At 42.9% G+C, this 26,069-nt stretch overlaps 1 long non-coding RNA gene across 1 annotated transcript; it reads left to right on the top strand.

Moving 5' to 3' along the window:
• Positions 1–786: 786 nt before the first annotated feature.
• On the top strand, positions 787–26,036 carry LOC132243321 (uncharacterized). The gene is made up of 2 exons (XR_002087472.2): positions 787–1,889; positions 22,962–26,036. It is a non-coding gene; the product is annotated as an uncharacterized LOC132243321 (long non-coding RNA).
• The last annotated feature ends 33 nt before the right edge of the window (positions 26,037–26,069 follow it).

Below are 26,069 nucleotides of genomic sequence, written 5' to 3'. Positions count from 1 at the left end.
TCACTTTCATTTCCACAGAGTGTTTGCTTTAATTAAAATGAAAAAAAGCAATATAAAGGTGTAGATTGTGGCTTACACATGGGCTGGCACTGGACAGAATTATCAGGAACCATACTGCAGTGAGATTCTTCAAAAGGAGTAATTCCAGACTCATCTAAGAATTAATCTCTTTCTCACTTTCTCTCTCTGGGACGAATTACAGCTGGCCAAAAAAGTACAGATCATACTTTTTTATCCACCAAAAAGTGTAGATTCAGATCTACTAACACATTTTGCAAGCGTGTGTTGAATTCACAAGATCATTTCAATCAGGAAAAACACGTACATAAAAAAAAAATATGAAAATCCCCCAAACATTTTACTTTTTAATTTCATTTCATGTTTAGTTCCTGTTCTTGCCTAAAACAGAATGCGATACAGTTGAGGTGGGCTTGTGGCACTGCTGCTGTGCACGATACAGACTGGGAACAGTGGTCTAGTCAAACTGTACTAGTAAGATATTGTTCAAATATCTAATGCAAGCATAAATGCACTTTCATGGTGGCAGGAGTTTGGTGCCTCTACTGTACTTAGTTTTCCTATTCAAAGACATGCCTGTAATCTCATAAATATCCATGGGCCATACATACTTTTCTTAATACCAGAGGCACCCACTGGATGCCTCTCTTGTGCCATACAACTACTGATCCCAAAATAGTTTCTCTTTGGATAAGCATTAGTCAGTGGCAAGTGGAAAATATGAACTTGAGCATGATAATTTTGTATGAGCAGACAGCAAATCAACCTGCAGGTGGCTGTTCCCTATAAGAACAGGGCTCTGAGCATTGAAGCCAACAGTTTGCTGCTAGCAGCCAAGGGGAGAACATCACCCAGCTGGAGCTGTTGCTCACTACACCTTGGAGGTACAGGGAAGGAGCTATGGGGAAGGTGGAGGCTCCTGGTCCTGGAGCATAACCTAAAACTACACCCTGCTGGGCCTGGATAGTGTGGTGGGACTGCCGGTGGCGGGGCAGCTTCCAGGAAGTGCCACATCTATGCCTCCCCAATGAAGGGAGAGTATGGGGTGCCAGAAAGCTTCAGGCCTTGCTGCTTTACAGGTGACCCCGTGAAGGGGAAAGGCTAAGGGAGCACACCCCGAAGTCAAAGCAAGAGCACAGGCTCACAGTGACTACTGAGGCAGCATCCAGACTCACTGTAAGTACTGGGTCGCATTTAGGAGCCGGATGTGAGGCTCCAGGGGGTGGAGCCCTGAACCATGAGGGAAATGAGTGTGAAGCACCTCAGGCCATTATGGGGCAGGGGATTGAAGCCCCAGTGTGGGGGCATGAGGGGACCAGGAGGGTCCTAAGCTAGGCTAGGAGCCTGAGGAATAGGGAGGAGCTGGGAGTCCTGAGCAATTGATTGAATGAGAACCCAGTGTGAGGGCACAGAGATTGCAAGCTCCAATGTGAGGGCATGGGAGTGAGAGTCCCAATGTGAGTCATTGGAGTGCAGGTCCCAGTGCTAGAGCATGGGCTTATAGGCCAGGTGTTAGACCAAACAAGCTGAGGCTGGATGTTAGGCCATGGATGCCATCTGTGAGGCATGGGGCAGGGTATAGGGAAGGTCCGAGCCATGAATATAGGCCCTTGGCATCGGGGCAAGTAAATGGGCAGCATGAGGAGCTGTTTGCATGGACTGAGGGATGCCCAACCTAGTATACCATGCTGCTGCTGCTGGGCTTGGTGTGTATCTGGCATGGGACCCTGATCTTTGATGGGGTAGCAGGCAAGCCCACACTGCCCTGCAACCTCTGCCATCACCTGGAGGACTACCTGTGGCTGAGCTACACATCTCTACCCACTGCAGCTGAGGAGGACATGTCCGCAGGCATTGACACTTTCCTCGGGGTAAGAGGCCCATGCCCACCTAGCTGCAGGGGCACAGGCTGCTCTGTAAAGTTTTGCATTAACTCTGGCCTCCCTGCATGCTGGGGGGGGAGGGGGGGGGAACGGGACTTGGGGGCCAGGGGAGTGCAGCCAAGGTAGGCGGGGAAAGGGGCTGGGGCTGGGAAGGCCCTCCCCCAGTGCAGGACTTACCATATGGACAGGGCTGGTGTGCCCAGAGGCTCTGGTCAGTCCTGGCTGATGGCAATTGTATGCAGCACCCAGTGGATTTATCAAACAGAGGGGCACAGCATGCAGGTGGAGAATGGGGGTGGGGAAACTCAGATGGGTTGCTGGCAGGCTGAGGGGCCCTCCCCCTATGATATGTTCCCATGGGTGCCAGGCTGAAACAGGGCTCAGGCAGGCTGCCCGTGCTGCAATACACAGCACAGATGCAGCCTGGGTCCCAGGGTGTGAGCATGTCAGTCAGCTACCAGATAAGGGGCATGGATTTGAGGGCACTCCCTGACCAATGGTTATGGTCGGTGATGGTAACCCACTGTGCCCGCAAGGCCTTGTCCTTGTCCACTGCAGCACCGACTGGTTGTGTCCGCGCTCCTGCATCCGGTCTGACAGCCCCTCATAGACACGTGTGTTGGAGTGCATGCCCTGCGCGAATGACCGGTCTTCTCCATGGATCAGTTGGGGCCCCGGGAGGCACTGCAGTGTCACTGGCAATGCCATCGGGGCTCCTATGCCAGCTGTCTGGGTCTCCACCTGGCTGTTCCTGTGCTGCTGGGCCTGGGCAGCTCCCTGCAGCACCCAGCACAGAGGCATGGCATGGGACTAGCAGCCGTGCAGGGAGGCAATGCCCTTCAGCACCTGCAGGCTCTGGCCAGGCTGCTGGGGGTTGGCTGTTGGTTGCATTCAGGGAGGCCTGGCCGCCATGCAGCACTTGAGTGCCAGGGTGCAGGCTGGCTGGCACAGCTGGCTTGTGGCCTGTGTAGAGGCAGCAGTCACCCCAGGCTCCCTGCTCTTGTGTCACAGGGCTCAAACTGCCTGCTTAAGGGCCTGTGGCTGGGGCTGCCGTAGAGCTGGCCCAGCCCCAGGGGCAGGAGAGGCTCCCAGGCCTGGGGCTGTAGTTAGTCTAGCCCCCTAGTGGCAGTCTACACCTGCGTTACTGTGCAGTAACTACTTATGAGTAAATATGCTACTTGCATTTGCAGGTAGCAAATTTACTCACGAGTAGCAAAGTTTATTGCTCAGTAAGCATGTGTATGTGTAGATGCGCATGCTTACTGAACAATAAACTGTGCTACTGCGCAGTAAAGCATCTCATGCAGACGCACGCCATGAGTTTGTATATAATACAGAGTAGTGAGATAGGTAGGTAACTCTTTGGATCCTCTGGTGGTTTATTGGGTTTCATGATTGCAATGACATCAGCTTTTCTCCAGATTTTTGAAAGTCTGTTACTTTCTAGACATTTATATGTGAATCTCTGAAGCCATCTTTTCATTGTGGTTCCAAGCTTGATACAAAGTCACAAAATATTTTATCTGGTCTAGCAGCCTTGCCAGTCTTGATCACTTTAATAGTTGTGTCAATCTTGCTGTCAGAGATGAGAGCAGTTAAATTAAGGTGATTTAAGTCAGATACCTAGTACTGACATAGAACTCATTGCTGACTATCTCCACAAGTGACATGTAAAGTTGAGGATCAATAAATCAGTATCAACACACTTCCACCTGGACAATCATCGAGCGAAGAACATGCTGAATATCAGAGTAATCAACCACATCCTTCCCCATGAGCAAACCCCAGCCTACCTAGGAGTTGCATTAGACCATTCCCTCACCTATGAACACATTCATGAGGTTAACAGTAAAGTCTCTGCATAGATACCTTAAAATGTTTAGCCAGCACAGCATGGGGTGCCAACTTGAAAAGTGCTCAGAACCACTTCACTTACAATGGTATATGCCCCATCAGAATATTATGCTCCTGCATTGTCCAGAAGTTATCACACTAAAAAATGTGACGCTGTACTTAACAGTGAACTGAGACTTGTACCAAGCTGCACAACTTACACACAGATGTACTCCCTGTACTCTCAGGCATTAGACCAAGTGATATAAGAAGACAGACCCTAACATCATTATTGGCAATAGATGCAAGAGATGATGAGAATCACGTGCTCCATCAACTCTTAACTGAAGGCCCAAATAGATGGAGGCTTCAGAGGCTTAAAAATTGAAAATCTTTTATGCATGAAACCCACAAGCTCCTAGAAGAAACTGGAGATGCTGAACCAAACCTCTGGACAGCAACAGTGTGACCCAACTGGTGGGAAAGGTCAGACCTATTCCTACAGCATTTCATACCAACACCAAGTGAGTTCCTCATTGGGCCTTAACAGAGAACCATGGGTCAAGCTGAACAGACTGAAATGTGGATACGGATGTTTCAAAACAACACTTCACAAGATGAACATCTTGGACAGTCCCCTGTGTGAATGCGCTGTCCAACAAACAGCACAGCACTTAATCAAAAGTAGTAATTTTTATAAATGCCCCAATGGGGCAGATGGAATCTGAACACTGAGCGATAGTAACAGACAGTGAGTCACGGATCTGGAACTTGGATACCATACAAAAGAGAAGAAAGAGTGAGGGGTGGTGGGTTTTCATCAGCCAAAATTTTGCACCAGCTACCAGCATGCGACAACATATACCCTTTGCCTTCAAATGTTTATAACTTATATGACACTATTTTGGTACTTATTCACTTTTTAATGCCTTTTTCCAATAAATAAATAAATAAAGTACTGAAAAGAGAAATGAACAAGCACAATTAAACCATAATGCTTTCCCCTCTATTTGGAAGTCAGTGCTTGGCAAAACAGTAAGGTTTTCAATTAGTAGCTTAGTAGCTTACTTTCTCTGGTCTTGCTTTCTCTGTTCAGTTCACTCTGTCCCTATGTTTAATTCATATTGCATTAGCTCTTAACCTTGAAAGCAGAATCTTTGAAACAGGCATCTCTGCTATTTAAGTGATGTGAAGGCTCAGGGAAATGATGAGATTTTAGAGAAGTAGAGATTTTTGTTTTTCCATGAATCTCATCATTGTAATAACTTGACACTTGGAAAAGCTTCCCATTGAAAGCTCCCTTATATTCCCTCCTCACCTCCAGCTGCCTGGTGTTGAGACCGTGCTGTAATGGACTGAGCTATACTTGGTTCAATGCTCTCTTCTCACAGTCAAAGATGAGGACCCCTGAAAGTTTTCTTGGAAAACAGAGTTTACCTATGCAGATCCATACCATGTTCTTGATTGTGCCTCACTTGCTTGTCCAGTTTCTTTAGCCCAAAGGGAGTTAATGCAGCTTGATACCACAGTAATCCCTGGCTTGCCTGCACATTGAAATCCAGCAGGGCTATGGAGTGTAGTGCTGAACAGAAGATACAGGGGGAAGCTCTCCTAAAGTATTGCTTTCTCTGTATACAGAAGTATACAACTCCCCAGCTTACAATCTACTTCACTAAATTAACCTATTTACAATGTGGTACTGCATAACAGCATCCTAGTTCAGACAGAGATCTACCATGCCTCCCCTGCCTGTCCCCCAGCTCCACCTCCACCAGCCTTCTCAGAACCAGCGGAGATTTCATTTCCACCTTGTGGGGGGCACAGAGCCTTTGTGTGGCGACTCCACCCCAGCCTTCCCCTCCTTGCTACTTGGGTATTGTGGGGCTTCTGCAGTGAAAAGGGAGGGACATCACCCATGTTGAAGAACCCCCAATCTGAAGGTCTAAGCAGTGGAGCCCTCAATTGTGGAGAAGTTTAGACTTTCACTCTGCGTTTTGTACTAGTTGCCTTGGAGCCACTGTAAAGATCATTTCTACTAAAATTACTGCAAGTTCCCACAATTGCATCATAAGCAGGTTTCCTCATCCTACTCAAGTCCATCTTGAGATGACTCAGGAAGATCCAGCCCTCATATGATTTGCAGTCCTGCACAGGATAAAACTCAATCTTCCTCCTTAAGTTCCCACTTTCAAGGAAAGACCAGTCAGTCAAGACTGCTACAAAAGACCAACAGAGTTCTTCCCTCTCCCAAGATCCAAGAAAACATTTCTGTTAGCAAATTGGAGGAGGAACAGCTGCCAATATTCTCAGAAAGAGCCCAGTGGTTCAGAAAAGCAGACGTTTAATTTTGTATTAAATAAATGGAATCTCTATGTATTATTTATCTATTTTTGCAACATGATACTACAGTAGAATTGCAAAGAAATGCCCATTTAAAGAACCAGAATCTAGTAAGATCAATCTGTCTGGACATAAACTTGCTATTACTTGAACCTATCTATTACTTACCAAAAGTGGATAAATAACCAGCTAGAAATGCCATTTATTTACTACAAAGCAGTAGACAACATGTGTAAAATCTGGAATCACTTCTGCAGATCTGATTCTGGGTTTCCAATCTTCAGTGAGCATCAGCACACTAGTTCCACACTATTTCATGTGTGAGCACAGACTCATAGACATTGGACTGGAAGGGATCTCAGGTGATCATTAGCCTCTCCCTGAACTGAGGCAAGGAACAAGGAAGGACTTGCTGATGAGGATGTTTAAGAACTGGAAGAGATGGCCTAAAGAGGCTCTGCAATCTCCATCCTTGCAGATTAAGAGCAGGTTAGACAAACACCTGTCTGGAAAATTGTGCCTTAAGCAGGAGGTTGAACTAGATGACCTAGTGAGGTCCTTTCAGCTCCTTTGTCTAACCTGCTCTTAAAAACCTCCAGAAAAGAAGGTTCAATAATCTCCCTAAGTAGCCTACTCCACTGATCTAAATATTTTTAACCTGTTTCTACACTCTGGCCTGCACTATTTCCTGGTTGAAATGAATTTCATCCCATTCCTGCTCACAATTTACCATCATTGTAAAGAATGTATCAAAAGCGATTGATTACTTCATCCTTCTCTGCCTCATCTGTTATTTGCTCTGCTTTCCTGTTAAGTATTGAACCAATACGTCTCTTTTCTTCTGACTTTCAAGGCATTTATAGATCTTTCCCCTGTTACCTTTTATATTCTTGGTTAACTAACTAATTTTGGCTAGGTACAGACATTCAAAAAGCCTGAGGCAAAATCAAAATTATGTGGTTTTCTATAAGCAGCATAGTTTAGATCAGTAGTTCATGTTTTTGCCATTCTGACTTTATTCCTGTGTGCTTCTGCTATTTCTTTATGCTCAGCCTTAGTTATGTGCACTCATTTCCATTTTTTGAATGATTCCTTTTTGAATTTCAAGTCACTAAAGAGCTGCTGATGCAGCTATTCAGATAGCTGTCTCCCATTTTGCTTCTTAGTTTTCCTTTACATCAGGATAGTTTGTGCATTTAATATAGTCTCTATTGGTAACTGTTCCTTCTCCCTCACTCCTTTATCCTTCAAATTATCTTCCCAAGAAACCTTACCTACCTACTATTAGTCATCAAGAGTGCCAAAGTATACCTTTTAGAACCACATTATCCTTATTCTGCTGTTCTCACTCCCTTCGTTTCCTCAGAATAATGAGCTCTATCATTTCATGATCACTTTCATCCAAATTGCCTTCCACCTCTTCTTCTTCCCAACTAATCAGAACTAAAGCTAAAGTAGGTGTCTTGGAGTAACTTGCTCTACCTTCTGAGAAAATAAGAGTTCTTCCCAATACATTCCAGGAACTTAAAGGCCCACTTCTTATATTGCTAGATTTTGCTGATTGTTTCAAAGATTGCTTTTCCAACAGATGTCTGGGTAATTAAACACTCTTACTACCACTAACTTCAGTCCATTAGATGTGTATTAGATGTGTAACAGTATTTCCTCAAAAAAGATCTCATTTGTGGTCTGCCACCCCAAAGACACTGCCTTTGGATGAAAATAAAAGAGGGAAAGTACGGAACATTCAATACCTCTGTTTCCCACCTCTTCCTGACTTTAACAGTGAGTTTTCACCTGCCACCTATCCTTTCTAACCCTGAAAGAAAATAGAAAGGAGAAAATGTTAACAAAACTAATGAGACTCCACTACTAATCTGCACAAACAAGAAAATAAGCATCATCAATTCCCTCTCAGGCTAAGTACAAACAGTCAAAAAGCCTGAGGCTGAATCAATTCCATCACAGTTTCACAGTTTCATAGTAGCTAGGGTAAGGAGGGACCTGAACAGGTCATCTAGCCTGACCCCCTGCCACAGGCAGGAATGAATGCTGGGTTCACAAGACCCCAGACAGGTGATCATCTAACCTCTTTTTGAATTTACCCAAGGTAAGGGCGAGGACCACTTCCCTAGGAAGTTGGTTCCAGATTCTGGCCACCCTATCTGTAAAATATTGCCTTCTGATCTCTAACCTAAACCTGTTCTCCATCAGCTTAAGTCCATTGTTCCTCGTCACCACAGGTGGTGCTGGGGAGGATAGGGCTCTTCCTATTTGCTCAGGATCTCCCCTGATGAGTTTGTAGGCAGCCACCAGGTCCCCCCTCAGCCGCCTCTTGCCGAGGCTGAACAGGTTCAGGTCCTTCAGTCTCTCCTCATAGGGCCTGTCCTGCTGCCCTCTCACCAAGTGGGTGGCCCTTCTCTGAACTCTCTCCAGGCTGGCCACATGCCTTTTAAAGTACAGCGCCCAGTACTAGACGCAGTACTCCAACTGCGGCCTGACCAGTGTCATATAGAGGGGGAGCATCATCTTTCTGGACCAGCTTGAGATGCATCTTTGGATGCATGACAAGGTATGGCTGGCCTTGCTGGCTGCGGTCTGGCCTTGGCGGATCATGTTCATCTTGGAGTCAATAATGACTCCGAGATCCCTTTCCGCCTCTGTGCTTTCAAGAGGGGAACTCCCCAGACTGTATGTATGCTGTGGATTCCTTCTCCCAAGGTGCAGCACCCTGCATTTATCTACATTGAACCCCATCTTATTCTCATCTGCCCACTTTTGTAGTCTGTCTAAAACTAGTTGCAGCCTCTCTCTCCCTTCAAGTGTGTCCACCTTGTCCCACATCTTAGTGTCATCAGCAAACTTGGACAATGTGCTTTCACCCTCTCGTCCAAGTTGCTGATGAAGATGTTAAACAGTGTGAGCCCAAGGACTGAGCCCAGGGGTACCCCACTGCTCACATCTCGTCAGGTTGAGTATGACCTGTCCACCACTACTCTCTGGGAGCGCCCATCAGCCAGTTTTTTACCCATCCACCTTTTTCACCCATCTAACCATCATTGCAGGTTAGTCTAAACTGCAGAGATTAAATTGAAATAAAAGTGAACAGTCACATACCATTGACTCAGAAAATGCAGTCACATGACTGCAGTGGCTCAGGCCAGAAGCCAGGGGTGCTAGAGCACAGCTCTTTGGCTGTGTGTTCATGTCCTCTGCCTGCTGCCCCTGAGGTCGCTGGGATTTGCAGTCTAGGCTTAGTACAGCAGAACTCTGCAGGGTTGCTCATCACTTCCTCTTCCTGCTTCCAGGTGCCTCTAGGATTTGTAGTCCACAGTTGTAGCCGGCAGTAAGTTTGAGTGGGGGAAGGAGTATTTAACCCCCTTCCTTGGCTCCAGACAGGGTTTGCCTGGAGGGACTGTCACCCCAATGCAGATTGGGCTGCATCCCTAGGTAGGTTTGCCCCCCCACCCCTTGTCAGCCAGCCTTGACTGCTCCATCTAGGGAGCAGAGAGGTGGGGCCACGCTGATCTTTGGAGCAGACAGCCCAGTCCAACCCAGCCCAGCCCAAGCCTGAAAAGCATGCTGGGATGGTGTGGGGCTGTGATTTAACTTGAACCAGGAAGGGGTCTGGGACAGACATTTCATAAACAGGTTTGAGCCAAATCAGTTAAGTCTGATACTACACTCAACCAGGTTTATCTTAAATCAGTTTCAGCCATTTTGAAAGTGGTTTATGTGCACTGATCTGTTCTGTTACAGGTTCAAACCAGTTTCTGATCACTTAAACCAGTTTATGTGTAACTTCTGTCTCTAGACCAGGTGGTAGCTCTGCAAGAAGACAACACATTAATAATTGGATAGCCAGTGAGTTCCAAGGAACACAACAAAACAGAAACAGAGACCAAAGCAAACAGTTAACCTTGCTGCACCCAGAGCCCACAGATGGCAGCCTCTAAAGCTCAAAGATCTCAAGTCATGTTCCTGTTTGTATTTCTTTCTTTGCCCACAGGATAAACTACTGTTTCCATACACTGCTGTTATTTCAGGCTATTTTATGGTTTGACCCTCTATAAGTTTTAGAATTGAAATGCCCTGGGGAGTAGTCAGTTAGACTTCAGTTGAAATCACTGTTTTAAACCAGCAGTAGAATCTGTTAACATAAAGCTGATTTCCTCTGTGCACAAATGAAATAAATAGTAATGGGAATTGTGGCAGTCACACAATGCTGTACTCTAGAATGGCACATGGTTGTGCTTCTACATCTGCATCCTGCGTGGTCATGCATTTACTTGCTGACTGGTCCTCTTTCCCCCAGCTCTCTGTGTGAGAGGTCACAACAGAACCCATGTGCTGCAGTCCCAATCACTGTGAGCACCTAAAAAGCACTGACAGGCAAGCTGCCCACAATTTCCCAGAAAACACAAATGTAAACATGGTGAGGATTAAGAGACAGTACATAAACTCCCTTGGCACATGGCTGTGTTATGCAAGAAGTGGATATGTGGTCACCATTCAGCCATGTTTGCTGTAGCTAGGACAAATGACAATGTTAGAATGGTTAACCAGATGTAGTGACAGTTATGTTTGCAGAACCTTAAAACAGAACTGATCCAATTATACAGGGCCTCTTGGGCTTGCATACGAACAAACAGCAAAGTTCATGAGTTATTCAAGCACACATTGCTTATAAATCAGTCTTTCATGAGATTAAAGAATGTCATAGAAAGGTTAAAGTCATTCTCAAAAATAACATAGAGGTCTGAATATTTGATTTGCAAGTAACAGATTCTTGCACTCAACTAATAAAGTATGAAATGGCAGTATGAAAAAATATCCTAATGATAAACTACAAAAGCAAACATTTTATTTCTGTAATTATTGTTGCATACTTCCTGATCAGAGCTATTGTCTGTGGACAATAAAATGCATCAGTAGGGATACTCTGATAATTTTCATTGTTCATAATAATACATATTAGCATAGAAGTAAAAATGGTCATAAAACTAGAGCTAAAAAAATCACCTCTATTAAAAACTTATTTCACTTGCTTCTCTAAGGTACCGAAACTAATGGCTATATGCATCACTATAACCAAAAGATGAGCTCACCTGAGCTATTTACTGAGAGATACCAGGCTGTCAAACATATAAGAAGCATTGGTAATACATTTAGCATTAATAATAAATTTAGTGTCTGATGATTTAGGCTACGATAAAAATCAACAATGAATTATGCTGTAGTTCTGATAAAGCATATGTGCAATAATTTAGACAGGAGAGCATCCCATGTAGCTCCAATGACTTCTTTCAGGGAATTTACACAGAGCAAGTCAGAGCACGATTCAGCCTCTGGGTGTTTAGCAGTATATTGTATTAATGTTGAACCATGTACCCTAAGCATCCTAGTACAGAAAAGTCTTAATAGCTGATAAGATCAACTTATTTGAGAGGCATCCTGGATTCACCAACCTGACCAGCTCATGAAGCAGAAAGGCTGATAGATGTAAGTAAAGCTGCAAGTAGAGCAAACCTCTCTCTCCTGCCCAGCAATGGCATAAAGGTCAATAAATTCTTTATATTTTGGTCACACCGTCAGAGATCAAAATTCCCTTCTCGATATACTATCTGTACTCCATCTTGCCTTATCTGTTACAAGTCACCTGTAGAAACCAGTGACTGTGCCTCTACCAGGCTGCTAGAAGAGATTGTAGGAACTAGTTATTATATTATGCAGAAGCTCAGGTATGCAATATTGATCTGTTAGAACTCAGGCACTGAACAAAGCCTACCTCTGTCTGACTCATTGATTTCAGTTGATTCCTTAAAATTACATGATACCAGAAGTAAAAGACAGTGAGAAAATGTGTTGAGGGAAGACTGAAGCAGTTCAAAGCCCAAAGTAGAATCTCTCAGGAAAGGTGCATGTGATTTCTCATGACAAATCATAACATGTCATATGTTAAAGAAATTGATCACCAGATAAAAATGGCTGGTCTGTCACAAAAATGGCAGATCTACAACAAAGAAGTTGCTGTTCCAAACTTCTTTGTCTTTCTGGAACAGAAATTTAACATATGGTCAGGTCTTAGACCTTTCACTATTCCACAGTGCTCTGCTTTCCCTCTTCCCAAGGGGGAGGTAGGGAGAGAACAGTTGGCTCCCTGACAGCCCACAAAGTGGCTAGCTGTCAAGGGTGGCTTGCAGGCTGTTTTGTCCCCATTGCCACAGAAATTGACACCATTGGTATCAGAAATTGGTAGCAGATGTATAGCTAAAGTAGGATAAAAGTCTATCACAAATCCTCCAGATAAGGGCTAATAGTCAGTCACACGAAGCTCCTACACACATGTGGGGAGCCTGCTCTGATGCACTGAAAATCCAGCACGTTGGAGCAGACTCGATTAATCTGGAGAACAGAAATTGATGTGCTCTGGCAGCCTCGTGTGTCACATGCATCAGCATCACCATGCCTCTCTGCACTGACAAAATGGCAGTGGTGTGCTTTGAAATAAAACACATCCAATCAGCTTTAGTTCAAAGCACCGCACCACCATTTTTTCAGTGTGGGGATGCATGGTGATGCTGATACATGTGATGCACAGGCGCTTTTAATTAGCACTGCTCGCTAATTAAAGTGCCCGGCACTACACTGGAAACACATGGAAAAATGCCCACAGACTTTTATGCATTCTGGCTAGCTCTCGGAAACAGCTTTTATTCTGGGAATTGTCCTTGTTATTTTTACTGAAGGGTGAAAAAAATCCAGTGACTAAGAAATTTCCACAGTACCCCCAACCTATATGGGTTAAGGATTAACAAGCTGGAAAAATAAAAGCAGCTTGCTTTGGCTCAGCAACCTGTCTTTTAGCTCCTGGAGCTCCCCACTGCGTTTTTTAAATGTGACATTGATGGCTCTTTCCCTTCACTACAGAATTTGCTTGACCCACTTAACTGTCTGGACTACTGAAAATGCATTAACATGCTTTGTGGAGGACAGCATCCACAGGCTATATTTGGCAAGGAGGCGAAATACTTCATATCTATTACTGCAGCCATTAGGACATTTGATCATGTTCTCAGACACAACCTTTGCATGGGCAGGAGCCAAGTGTATAAAATACATGGCTTTAGAGCATTAATCCACATGTCTAAGCCAAAGACTGAAGATTTGAATTAATTGTGATAAATGATCTGCCTACTCACTGATGTGAATTGACTCACATTAAGCAGTAAAAAAATATATTTAAGTTAAACTAAAATAGGCTGCATAAAGCAGTATGACTGGATTTTATGATGTTAATTGGGTGTGTGTGCTAGATTTCTACAAACAAGAGCCACAATTCTGCAGACAGACATGCTCAACTTTACATCAGTGTAGTCCAATTTGAGTCAAAGAAGTCACTTAAAGTCTTAGGACACACTTAAAACTAAACACATGTGAAAAGTTTGCAGGACCACAGTATAGAACAACACAGAAAATATGCAGAGTAGCCATATTAGCTTCTTAATAGATATTTGATAAACCACTTACTAAGCATTACTTCTTCAATTCAGCCATTACCCACATTCTCCCCCAATTTTCAGTCCAACCTAGGCTAGGTACAAACGTTACACAAAATTCAGAGTAAGTGACTGGAAATCAAACCAAATCCATAACCATACAGAAGTTTGGGGTATATAGAAAAAAATGGCAGAAGCCAGTCTAAGATAGTCCTGGATCGATGTGAACTCAAACCTATTCAAATTAGGTTAGTTTGGTGCACTGAACTTCTATACCAGATCTGCCATCAACAGGGCCGGATTAGTACATAGGAAAACTAGGCACATGCCTAGGGTCCTAAGTGAAGAAGGGGCCCAGTTGTGCTTATTTTATATAGTATAATTATTGAGTAAAAAAAGTAGGGGCCCATGAGTTTGTTTGCCTAGGGCTCACTAAAGGGTTAACCTGGCCCTGCCTATTGAATCATGTTAGGTTGTTGACCAGCAGCATCCCAGGCTCCTTTGCAGCCCCCCATTAGCCCTCCCTCACAGGGAGTCATGCTAGTACTTGGCCCATGCTCAGCTACTCTGGCTGAGTACCCAACCAGCCCCACCCCTGGGCTGTCACAGCCAAGTCAGCACAGTGGCTGCCAATTATGGGATTACAGGGGAGGGGGGAAAGGGTGGCTGGCCATGCCCTGAGACCTACTTGTGCTCCCTGGTGCTGTACCTGCTCAGGGGGGCATGGGAGTCTGCGGGCCTGTGCAGGAGCCCATCCAGGGATCCCCACGCCCCCTGCAAGCAGGCACAGCACCAGGGAGCACAACTTGGCTGCAGGGGATGGGCAAGCTGGCCACCGGCTGCTTCCTGCAAGCAGCTGACCTGCCTGTGTCTGCCGATGATGGGGAGGGGGGCAAAGGGGTACTCAACCGTGTCCAGCAGCCAATGTGGCCTGAGTGCTTGGCATTGTGGGACCACCCCCAACCTGCTGGCCTTGGCCAATGCAAGCAGCCTGTGTGACCCCCCCCCCTTGCACCCCTGCCCACACCAAAGGATCAACATCTGTTCTGTTCACTCCTGATCTAACCTATGCCACTGAAAAAAACCTGTGTATGTTAAATCAATTCTACCTTGGGCTTTTTGAACATCTGTACCTAGCCCTAGTCTACTTCTTGTATCACCAAATATGCAGTAATTACAAATGACTAGTCAATAGGTGGTACAGACCACTGAAAAGTCAGCATTTGCAAAATTCTACAACACAATTACCATAGATCAATTCTATATTAGGTAAAGGGAACCTATAGTATCTGATGATACTATTGAACCTGATGAACCTGAATGCCAGGTAGTTTATTTGATTAATTTAATTGAATGCTGTTCCTGGGATATGTATTAAAAGATCAACATTCCTATTAATTAATTCAATTTATTTGCATAAGCAAAGCTGAGGATTTTCTTTGCAGTGGGATTTTCAAAAACAACATCAGTCTAACTTCCCAGTGAAATGAATGGTAAAAGTCCCATTCAGTTCAAATGGACCAGAATGATAAGCCCATTTGAAAATCTTTGCTTTATGCTCTATTTTTCACTCATTTCCCTGTGAGGCCTTCATAATTGCAGGAGCCAATGTAGGGGTAGCCTTTGAAACTATGACTCAGTAAGGCCACTGGATTTTATATGGGTCATTTCCTAGCTGTACAGATCTCACATTCCTTTTCTTTGCAACCTGGCTTGTAACTAGGGCTCTGCTATTTTGGGGATACTTTCTAACATTTCAGGTATATTGAAAAGCAAGCAATATAGAGCCTGCAAAGGTCTTCAGTAGAAAAAAAAGTGTGTGTGAAAGAGCATCAAAGTGTACATATCATCAGTTAAGTCTTGTATATTAACTCCTCTGCCATGATCAAAACCAATTGCTAGCTGTCCTTTTCCCTACCCATTTACCATAGAGATGTTTATGCTCCAGGAATCCCCCTTATTAGTTTATTATTCACAAAAGCATGCCAGTCATGGGTTAATGTTGTAAATCAGGACCCAGAGCTGAAAGACATTTCTCTTTCATTGCCTTATATAACTATAAGCAAAAAGCCCTCATGTTTATCTAAAGCAGCAACTTCTTAATACAAGATGTTAGAGGTCACATAGAAAATATTCTATGAGTCAAATGAATTAAGGTAATTCGGTCCTCATAATTTAATAGTCCAAGCAGCCTCTAAAATGAAACTGCATTTACCATTTAAATAGGCTGCCCTGCATTTAAGAGTTCAGATGTCCCTTGCAGAAGGCTTTCTTTAATTAAATCCCAAATTCAGTAGACTCCCCTTTTCCTGGACAGGAAATGATATTCAACCACCTTTATTCTCATTTCATACAAACCTTCTGACCTGTCCTCACTCCATTTGGGGCACCAGATGTTTTTCTATCAGTTTTCATGGGCCAGGGGAGCTCAGAATGTCCTATTGAACTATTTGACATCTGTCAGGTTAGTGAAAAGACTTCACTTGGCATCCACCTTGTTTGACAGGTAGCACTTTTCATCTGTAAATTGCAGAGCAGTTCATAAAGGAAGCTTGCATCCATTTATCTCCATTTCACACATGTGGACAATGAGCCACAGAGTGGGGAAGGGTCTTACCCCAGGTTATCTGGCTTGGCTGACAGAACTGGGAAAAACTCAAGAGGCCCCTGAGGATTTTAGTAACTATAAGTTCTGTTTGAACAAGCCATGCCAATGTCAGGTCTAAATCATTTCTACTAGTACAAAACAAATGCAATATGTGCCATATTGAGTGCCATATATAGTCTTGTGACTCTTCCCTCCCCAGAGTGGGTAACTTTAACTTATGGCTTGCATAGCATAGAAGCTCCCTCACCCATTATCAATAAATCAGCCCAGAACACTGATGCTTCAATCATGCCCCTCTCTAGCCTAAACCAGCTACTTTTGGTGAGCCAGAGTTGGGCTCTTAGATGCTGCTGTGACTTCCCTCCAACAGATCACCTCACAGCTGTGTTTCCAGCCAGGGGAAAATAATGCTTGTTCACCCAACACTGTCCCTGGCATACCTCTTTCCAAACATAACCCTAAACTACACCATTATTTCCATGGAAACACAAAACAGAAATGCTCTCACTTTTAATGCTTAGTCACCCAACACTATCCTCTACATATCTCTTTCCAACACACGAACATTTCCATGGACTTTGGGAGTTGCATCAGTTTGTACCACAGACAAAGTGGTACATCATGAACTCTTGTAGCTATTGTATTTTTGTTTAATATTGGTGCACTTGTGGCTACAGCCCCAACATGCAAAGTATTTGACAAATGTAACAAAGATGGTCTCAGTTCCTGAGATCCTACAATCTAATGCATAAGATGAGAGACTGCATCAAGGGAGAGTAGGGCAACACTAAAACAAAACTCATTGATCATCATAGGATACTGGCTACCTTACTATTGTCAAATTTTCTGGAGACACTGTAGCAAAGAGAAAATTTAGGTTGGAATCCAAAAAAGACTACAGATTTTTGTAGTTTTCCTCTCATACATAATATCAGGGAAAATGTGGAGACCCATTTCAGAAAAAAATGATTTCACAGACATTCAAAACTAGAATGATCTGAAATGTAGGAGAGTTAGGCTGAACCAAGAGAGAGTACTGGTAGGGTATAGATATGCCATGAACAGCCTTAATGAGAACACACAGCTTGTTTTGATGTGACAGGTGGGGAGCCAATCAAGGATGTAATAAAAAAAAGGTGACATGGCCAGAACAATGAACCAGGAACATGATTAGTGAGGATCAGCTTTAGGATCAGTGAGGAATGGCTAGAAGTAGGTGTCCCTAGAGGCCACTTCTGTAAGATGCTGAATATTCAAAAAGTAGAGGACATTATCCATCAAAGTGTTTACTACTTAAATGGACAAGAAAGCAACTATGTGAGATATGAGAAGTGAAGACATGGTGATTATATGATATATCTACAGTCAGGCAAAGAGTCTGTGGCTGAACTACGAACACATCCAGATCTCCAAGTTCCAGTCTACTGACTATCTTTTCCTTCCTATGGTGGAAAGCAAAATGAGGAAGAGAAACACTTGCAAATTCAAGTTACTTCATATGTATGTACTGGCTAAATTAAAAATGAGTTGGCCATTTAAATTACCAAGTTCAGTGAGACACAAAGCTAATGTGGGCGCCTTTCTAAAGCTTTAATTATTCACTTGGAGGATGTTGACCCAAGCAAGGTAGGCATAGTTTCCTCTAACTTGATACTCTGTTTCTAAATAAATCTCTCCAGACCTTTCTGCTAAATCACTCTCTTTCTTTTTTTCTTTTTTCTTTTTTTTTTTTTTTTTTGCTGTGAGGTGGGAAGTGTGGCAGCGGTAGAAGGGATGTTTAAAACCTGTGATCCAGACAACAAGGTGGAAAAATAGGGAATGCGCACATAGCAAAAATTCTCTAAATAATGGGGCTAAGTGAAGCCCGAGGAGTTGGGCAAGATGAGGAGGGTGTTCTTTTGTTTGATGAATTCTTAAACTGTAAAGACATAATCAGTTTTCTGTAAGGTTAAAACAATTACAAAAGGTTAAACAAATTATATCAAAATGCCTGTTAGGAGTTACATATACAAATGTGAGCTCTAGAGTAATGCTGATAAAGATGAAAATTGGAAAAATGTTGGTGAAGTCAAAAAAGGAAAGGATATGGGAGCTGATATTCTAGCATACTGGTTTACTCAAGGGATTCTAAGGCAAGTGATGCAAGAAAGCTAGAATAGAAACTAATTAGGAGTGAAATTCCTAGGAAGCTGTGGATGTAGAGAGCTAAAGTATCCAGAATGTGTCAAGTGCTCAACTGGTGGTATTTGATGTACGTCTACTGAAATCAATGGTGCTATGTACGTCAACACCAGCTAGGGATTTGGCCCACTCCAAGCTACTGAAGAGGACATTATTTTAAAAACAATGCCACATTCATATTTACATTTTGGTATTAAATATTTTTTCCATATTTAGTACAACATGTGTGAACACCACATTCCTGGGCTTTTTTCATTCCATTATCATTCATTACTGCACAGTTTGGGATAGTCAGCACATTCTGCCTTTTCACTCATTTTTAGATGGCTAGGAGGACAGTGAAGATGCATGTGACATGTCTGTCTTCATTATACTGGAATCCCTGGATGAGCACATACCAGCAGGATCTCTACCACAGAGCATGTGTTTGTCAGCCTACAATCCAGCCTGCCACTCTCACCTTACTATTCCATTCTACTTTCCCAGTGCTAATTTATTCCAGCTTCCTTGCAAGAACAGTCTCAAAGGCAGTCGCAACCACATTGTTCAAATGACCAGGACAAAGATTTTCTGAGTAACTAATGATTTGGGTGCCTCGGTTTTAGGTCACTCAGCTGTGGCATATTAAAAGGGCCCAATTTTAAGAAAGTACAGAAAGTCTGATCTGAAAAAATCAGACTTCTTTAGGGTCTCAAACACTTTAACCCAAGTCTCAGATTGATAGCATTCTCTTGCCTCTGTCTCAAATGGGACTAGTATTTTGCTTCCTCTTCTCTAAAGCTTTCCCGTAAGGAGTCCCCCACTCTGAAGTTATAGACATAACAAGACCAGTTGTGTTCCCTCTGAAGTCAATGAGAATGCTCCAAATGACTCTGTTAGGAACAATCACCTGTCCGTAATGTTCATGATTTACAAAAAAAAATGAGAAGGGGAAAAAGTTCTAATTCTGTACATTTGTGCTAATGAAAAGCAAAATACAACAGCACGGGCAGAAGCCAGTACCTCCGGACACTGATATACCTGCAACATGACGTCTGTTTAAACTTAAATTTACATCACAACTTTGGTTTCTTATTAGTAAAGCTTTGTATTCTTCAGTGATGACTGGGTTATCTTCTGCCCCTGAACTTTCCCTGGCGGTATGCTCCATTTACACATTGTGACACAGTGTGCTGTGAAGAATCTGGCCTAACCTAAGGGATTTATAAGAACTGTTACAGAACCAATCTCTCATGGAACTGCAGGGAGCTTCTCCTGCCCTATCTTTTAGATTGGAGTAAATGCTGAAAGATGTCACCGGTTCTGTCGGGAAAGGGACAATGTCCCTGCCCCACAAGGTGCATCATCCTCCATCTCGGGGAATATAGAGCACACGCAAATACTGAAACTGGAAATTTCTAATATTGGCTTGCTCCATGAGGCAGCCAACATACAGAGAACATCAAGAGCATATGATGGAAAAGTAGACAAGGTTATTTGGGTAGATGTGATATCTTTAATTAGACCAATTAAATACTTGGAAAATTTGTTCTTTGCAAGCTTTTGGACACAAACACCTTTCTTCAGGCAGTAGGGAGAGTCTGTTTAGTGGGTCTAATAAAAGATACCACATCTGCCCAAACAACCTTGTCTGCATATGTCCTGAGACCAACACACCTACAGCCAACAACCCTGAAGGAAAAGTAAAAATTCTACATTATGCAGCAATGCTGTTAGTCAGTCAGAGATTTCCTCACCATTTCTCCTTTTCAAATATTAGCTTTCTCTTTTTATACAAAGAGAAAGTTAATATTTGCAGGGAGAGCAATACAGTTAGGAACACAAAGAGCACAACTTCCCAAAGCATGCAACCAGTTCATACACAAATAACATGACACTTGACTTCCTTAGCCACTGTTAAATTTCATATTACCCCTTGCATGATTTGAATTCATTTGCTTCATCACACAATCTGTAGTGAAGCCAAAAACACTGTATGGAGAGTTCATTCCCACTTGCCATGGTAGTTAAGGCAAAGATTGAAAAATAATTTTCTTACCTCACAGACTGATGCAGTAAATGACATGCGGTATAGTTGTCAAGTAATGGAAGAGTTGTCAATTGGCCATCTGCTACAGCTCTTGCCAGGGATTTAAAACAGTACTAACTACAGAGAATGTAGGTAATTTATGAGTCTTTAACATGCAATTGTTTTCCTCCCTCACAAGCTCAGGCCAAGTCTGGGGGCTAAATAGTCTTCATTTTACTGAAAAGTTGTAATTACTCCAATCAATCTTACACAGCAGCAGTTCATGTATGTGACACCTTGCAGTTTTATTTCACTCTCTTCACTGACACAATTATGGGTATTTACAAGTGACTTTCATGTCTTTAGATGTATTTAAAGGTTGTATTTCATGTATGTACTTGACTCAAGACTAGTTTATTCAGGACCTAAACTCACATCCTCATTGTCAAATCATTATGCCATGGTCAAGTCATCCTTTGGAACAGTAGATTTCAGAGCTAGATAAATCAGGCAATCGCACGTCTTGGAACTATTCTTTCAAGCTATTTCCAGACTCTGGCATGTATCATTTAGGCCCAGCCTAACTAGGAGGTGTATCTGTGTGATGGTAAGCATGTGGTTGTATTTATGAAGGATAGGCTTACATCCTAGGTACTCTCTCTCACAAATGTCTGTCAAATGGAAGAGTCCACTAACTACTTGTGCAATCAAACTGTTGCTTGGATGTTGACTTTCTGGAAATCAGCCAGGAGATGAAAATTTGCTCAAATTCGTTTAAATAAGAATTCAGTAGAATAGTCAGAGGCGTTGTTCTTATCCATCGTTATATTTCTCTAAGTCCTGTCTTCTGTCACCTACCTTTCACGCTATAATCTAAGGACTGCAGAGATACAAGTCTAAAAGGCACCACTGGACATGTCTATATGTGCCACTATGACCCTGCTGTTACTGTGCCATCATTTAGTATTTACTTATAGAAGTGCTAAAAGGCAGCACTATAACAGCTGGCACTGCACCATGCATACTGCGCACAGTTATTTTTGGGCACTCTACCACTGTGGCAACACACCATAACTGGGGAGCATATTGCTACAGCAATGTAGCTGCAGCATCATGGGTTTTGCCCCTGGACCTTACATCGCTATTGTGCATTGCTGCAGCGACATAGCGTCACATGTGCCCACGGTGATATAAACTGGCCTTTAGGTGCATAATGACACTGCCAGAGGAAGGATTGAAATATCATTAGTGAAGAGAACTACTAGATATCCACAAGGGTAGAGCATCCCTGGGCAGTCAAGCTGACAAAGTGTGGCAGGTAAACCATGGCAGACCAGGTGCTCATCTAACCTGGTAACTCAGTACCTCTGGCAGTGTCCAGAACCAGATGCTCCAGAGGAAAGAGCAAAAAATTGTCTAGATAAACCCTATGGCACCTAACCCCAGACACTGATTGGATCTTGCTCTGAAGCTGAAGGAGTTATAGCCCATAAGCTCTTTATCCCATCTAAGCCAACTGTGGATGCTCTTATTAGTCATATCATAGAAATCATAGAAAATTAGGGTTGGAAAGGACCTCAGGAGGTCACCTACTTCAACCTCCTGCACAAAGCAGGACCATCCCCAACTAAATCATCCCAGCCAAGGCTTTGCCTAACTGGGTCTCAAAAACCTCCAAGGATGGAGATTTCACAATCTCTCCGGGTAACCTATTCCAGACCATTACTACCCTCTTAGTAAGAAAGGTTTCCCTAATATATAACCTAAACTTTCCTTGCTGCAACTTGAGAGCATTGCCCGTTGTTCTGGCATTAGCTGCCACTGAGAACAGTCTAGCACCATCCTCTTTGGAACCACCCTTGAGAAAATGTGAGAAAATATAGTATGTGAGAAAATACAGACATGATTTTCTTTTCATTCTTTTCTTTAAACAAACTACTTTTCTTTACTGTTTGGTTAACTGGCTGAATGCCCATTACATTTTTAGGTGATGCACTAATACATTAATCACAGACTAATATGATCAATTTGCCAGAATCATTAACTAAATCTCTCATTTTACTTTAGATGTTTGTCGTTATGAAATACAACCTAATGAGTTATTAGCCAGGGGTTCTTTCATCTGCACGAAAGAAGTCTTTAGTAAGAAGTAGACCCTGATGAAAAATGGATTGCAGTACACCAGCAATTCTAAAATTTTGGAACATTGTTTCGTATTAGAATGAAGACAATTTTTCAACAATTTCATTAAACAAATTTCCTTCCAAAGAAATAGTTTCAGGTTATTGGAAAGTTTTCTTTTGATTACAGAGTTTTATTCTTTTAATTTTCAAGAATGAGAAGGGAATTTCAGAATGAAAAGTCATTTTAAACTGAAAGGGCCAAAATTGTCCATTTCAAATTTCAGATTTTTGGTAAGATGAAACAAGACACAAAAAACATATAGCCCACATTTGTGAAATGCATAATCACTGCTGAATATGCATTTAAAAATATGAAAATTTTCACTCAATTCTAGTCTGGGGTCAATGAATTAAGTGGGGCTACTTCAGACAAGTAAAGAGATTTCTTTAATTACCTTTTTGCATTAGTTTTACAGGTGCTTTTGTGAGATGCTAAAATGCAAGAAGACGCCTGCTACTTCCAGCAACAAATGTTCTTCAAAGTCTACTCGAGCGGGCTGCACTGCCCAGAGGGCCCAGGACCACAAAATGCTTGCTGCTGGTTTTGCAGGACAGCCTTCCTTCGAACAGCCATCCTCAGTGCCTGAGAATGCCAGTATTGGCTTGCAGAACCTAGAGCCAGCCAGAAAGGACAGCCCAAGACCAAAACATGTACTGCTACTTGTAGCTCACTACAATGCTCAATCAAAGGATACAATCACTTAACCCATTTGATTTGAGGGGTGGTGGTAGAAAGAAAGACAATTGGTAACTACCATTAGGAGCCTGAGTCCATGAGCAAAAATAGACACACTGCTTGCTTTTAATCATCACTGTACTTGCTAAAAAAACAAAACAAAACCAACCTGTTTCTTCAAGTGCTATCAGATGATCATTCTACTGATAAGCCATTGTTCAACTGTCCTGAAGATCTTTCTAAACATGGTTTTTAAAAAAGCCTCCCCTTTTAAAAATTAGAATGTCTTATTAAATATTTTTTTAAAGATGTACACAATCTTTTTAAAAGATGTGTACAATACAAGAGACCCCCCGTATCTTGCTATACCAGTAAGTGTCAAGTGTTTCACCCAGAAGTGTATCATGATAAATCCTTATTGACCCATGCAGGGAGAATGAGTTAATTATTCTCCATTACCCTATACAGACAACAGTTGAGAGTACACTCTTTTCATCAAATTTTACCTATGTGTTTTGAATTATACTGTATATCAAAAATCATGACTTTTCCATGCAAAACTACACAGATTATAAAGAGTTGTTTTTAATATCTTGAACCATAATCTTTAAGTCAAAAGCATTTTTCACAGTTTAAAGTTTCCTGGACAAACTAGTAAAGGCACAATTAAACATTTTTTGGATCTTAAGGATCCTCATTTAGGGAGACATGCAAATGACAGAAATATAAGCTACAGTATAAAATTATTGTAGGGAAATATTTGGTAGAGATTGTATTGTTTGCTTAAGTAAATTAAGCAAAGAGATTTAAGTTTTGGATATACAAATAATAGAAACAGTCAGTAATTGCTACCTTGTTCATAGCAGAATCATAATTGTAGAGCATGAGCTAAATCTTAGGGATCATAGTCTTGGCTCTAGAATGGGGGAAGACTAATCTCTGTTTTTTGGGGGGAAATCACAGTCCTCGCCCCACTGCAGCACTGGCCACCTCTCACAGAGGCTCCATACCACACACCTACAGCAGGGAAGCCATGCACTGGACTCCACAGGGAAGCAGGGGGGAGAGACCAGCACAGCAGGGGGCGGGGGAGGCAGCAGGCTCCAGCACAGGGCTTCCTTCGCTGCAAGCACTGGACCTGCAGGTGTGCGGTATGGAGCCCCAGTGATAGAGTCAGCCAGGCAGGATGTGTTCCCCGCCTGTGCACAGCGCTGGCCAGAGCCATACCCCACCAGGCACGAGCCCCATAAGGATCTGGGCACAAGCACCCTGACCTCCCTGCCTGCTGCTGCTGCTGGCAGCGGGGTCTGCATGACATGGGGACAGTGTGTGGGGGGGTCCTTACACCCCCGACCCTCCCTCACATCCACTCACCCACAACCCCTATCAATATATACATATGCCAGAACATACCCTATGCCCCCTTACATAGCCACACCCTCTCTCAACCCCCACATACCCCCATGCCCCACCGTACATACACACCCACACTCCCCCCCACAATATAAAAGAGTGACACCTTATTTTTGACTTATTATGCAATCCCTTCTATATACAGTACACAATCGCAAGTCATGACAAGTATTTTTTTCAAAAAAAATTGAATTATTATGGTAGGTATTTGACTTGTAGTATATGATCTGGCTTTTTTCTGGTTCTAAGATGGCAACTCCCCCTCCCAAAAGGTGTGTTGGGGGAGCGGGGCAGCAAGGGGAGGGACTTCTGGTGGCAAAGGTCAGGGATTAGGGGGCAGGACTTCTGGTCCCAATGTGGTGACCAGGGTGTGGGGCAACAGTCAAGGGGCAGGATGCAGCTCCCAACAGCTTGCCAGAACTTATAAAGTGGTCCTGCACCAAAAATAATTGCCCACCCCTTCCTGAATTAGGAAGTGCCACATTCCAGCCTCTCTCTTACTCATCTGCCTGGAGGATCTTCTGCTTCCTCTGGCCAATGAGGCCAAAGGGTTTTACATATTTTTCCTAGATACACGCCCCAGCTTCCCATGTGTTGAGCACATGGACAGAACAACAGAGGCTATCTTGCCCACATAAAAACACACAGACACCAAAAAACCCGCCACCATACACAACCAAAACCATACGCTTTACCATATACAACCCAAGTGTGTGTGTGGGTGTTACAAATAGGTAACAAATATGCACACTCTCTCACTTGTGCAGAAGTCCAGAAACCTTTCCAGACAGGACACTCAAGAACAGAGTATTCAAGCCACCTGCATGGAGATCCATGATAAACATGGATGTCTCAGCCAGTGGAATGACCCAAGTCAGTGACTGGTTGCTGCTCTGTGCATTAGAGATGTGTATCTCTGATGAACAAAACATCCTATAAGACCCATTTTACTTCAAAGATCTCTCAGATGAGTACTCATGCCTTGTGACAAATACTAATATTCCAGTATCAGCTATGTAGCTACAAGCTACTTGATAACCTTTTGACTCTATACATCAAGAGTTCAGTACACAATGAATTAGAACTGCCATTAGAATTTCTGTTCTATGAACAATGAAACCAGTAGAGTGTCTTGTGCTTTCAAATTACAGCCTGTTTAATCTGCTCTTTCAAATTACAGCCTGTTTAATCTGTTTTTATTATTAAATAGAGCAAGTGCTTATCTGAAATAAGAGAAGGCAAAATAAAATGAATACCTATGTAACCCTTCTGCTACACAGAGGACAGCAGTAGTGGAGGATCAAATTTGGACATTATACACGCGCTTTTTATTTTGACTTGAGCACCCACCCAGAACACAGGGAAAATAAATGCTAATAAATATTAAATGTTAATTCCTTAGTGAACATGCTTCCCCACTCACAAGC

This window comes from Alligator mississippiensis, chromosome 7, assembly GCF_030867095.1.
Source record: "Alligator mississippiensis isolate rAllMis1 chromosome 7, rAllMis1, whole genome shotgun sequence".
Classification (NCBI taxonomy): Eukaryota; Metazoa; Chordata; order Crocodylia; family Alligatoridae; genus Alligator; species Alligator mississippiensis.
Note: the sequence above shows the minus strand (reverse complement) of the source record. Positions and strands in the feature narration are given on the sequence as shown.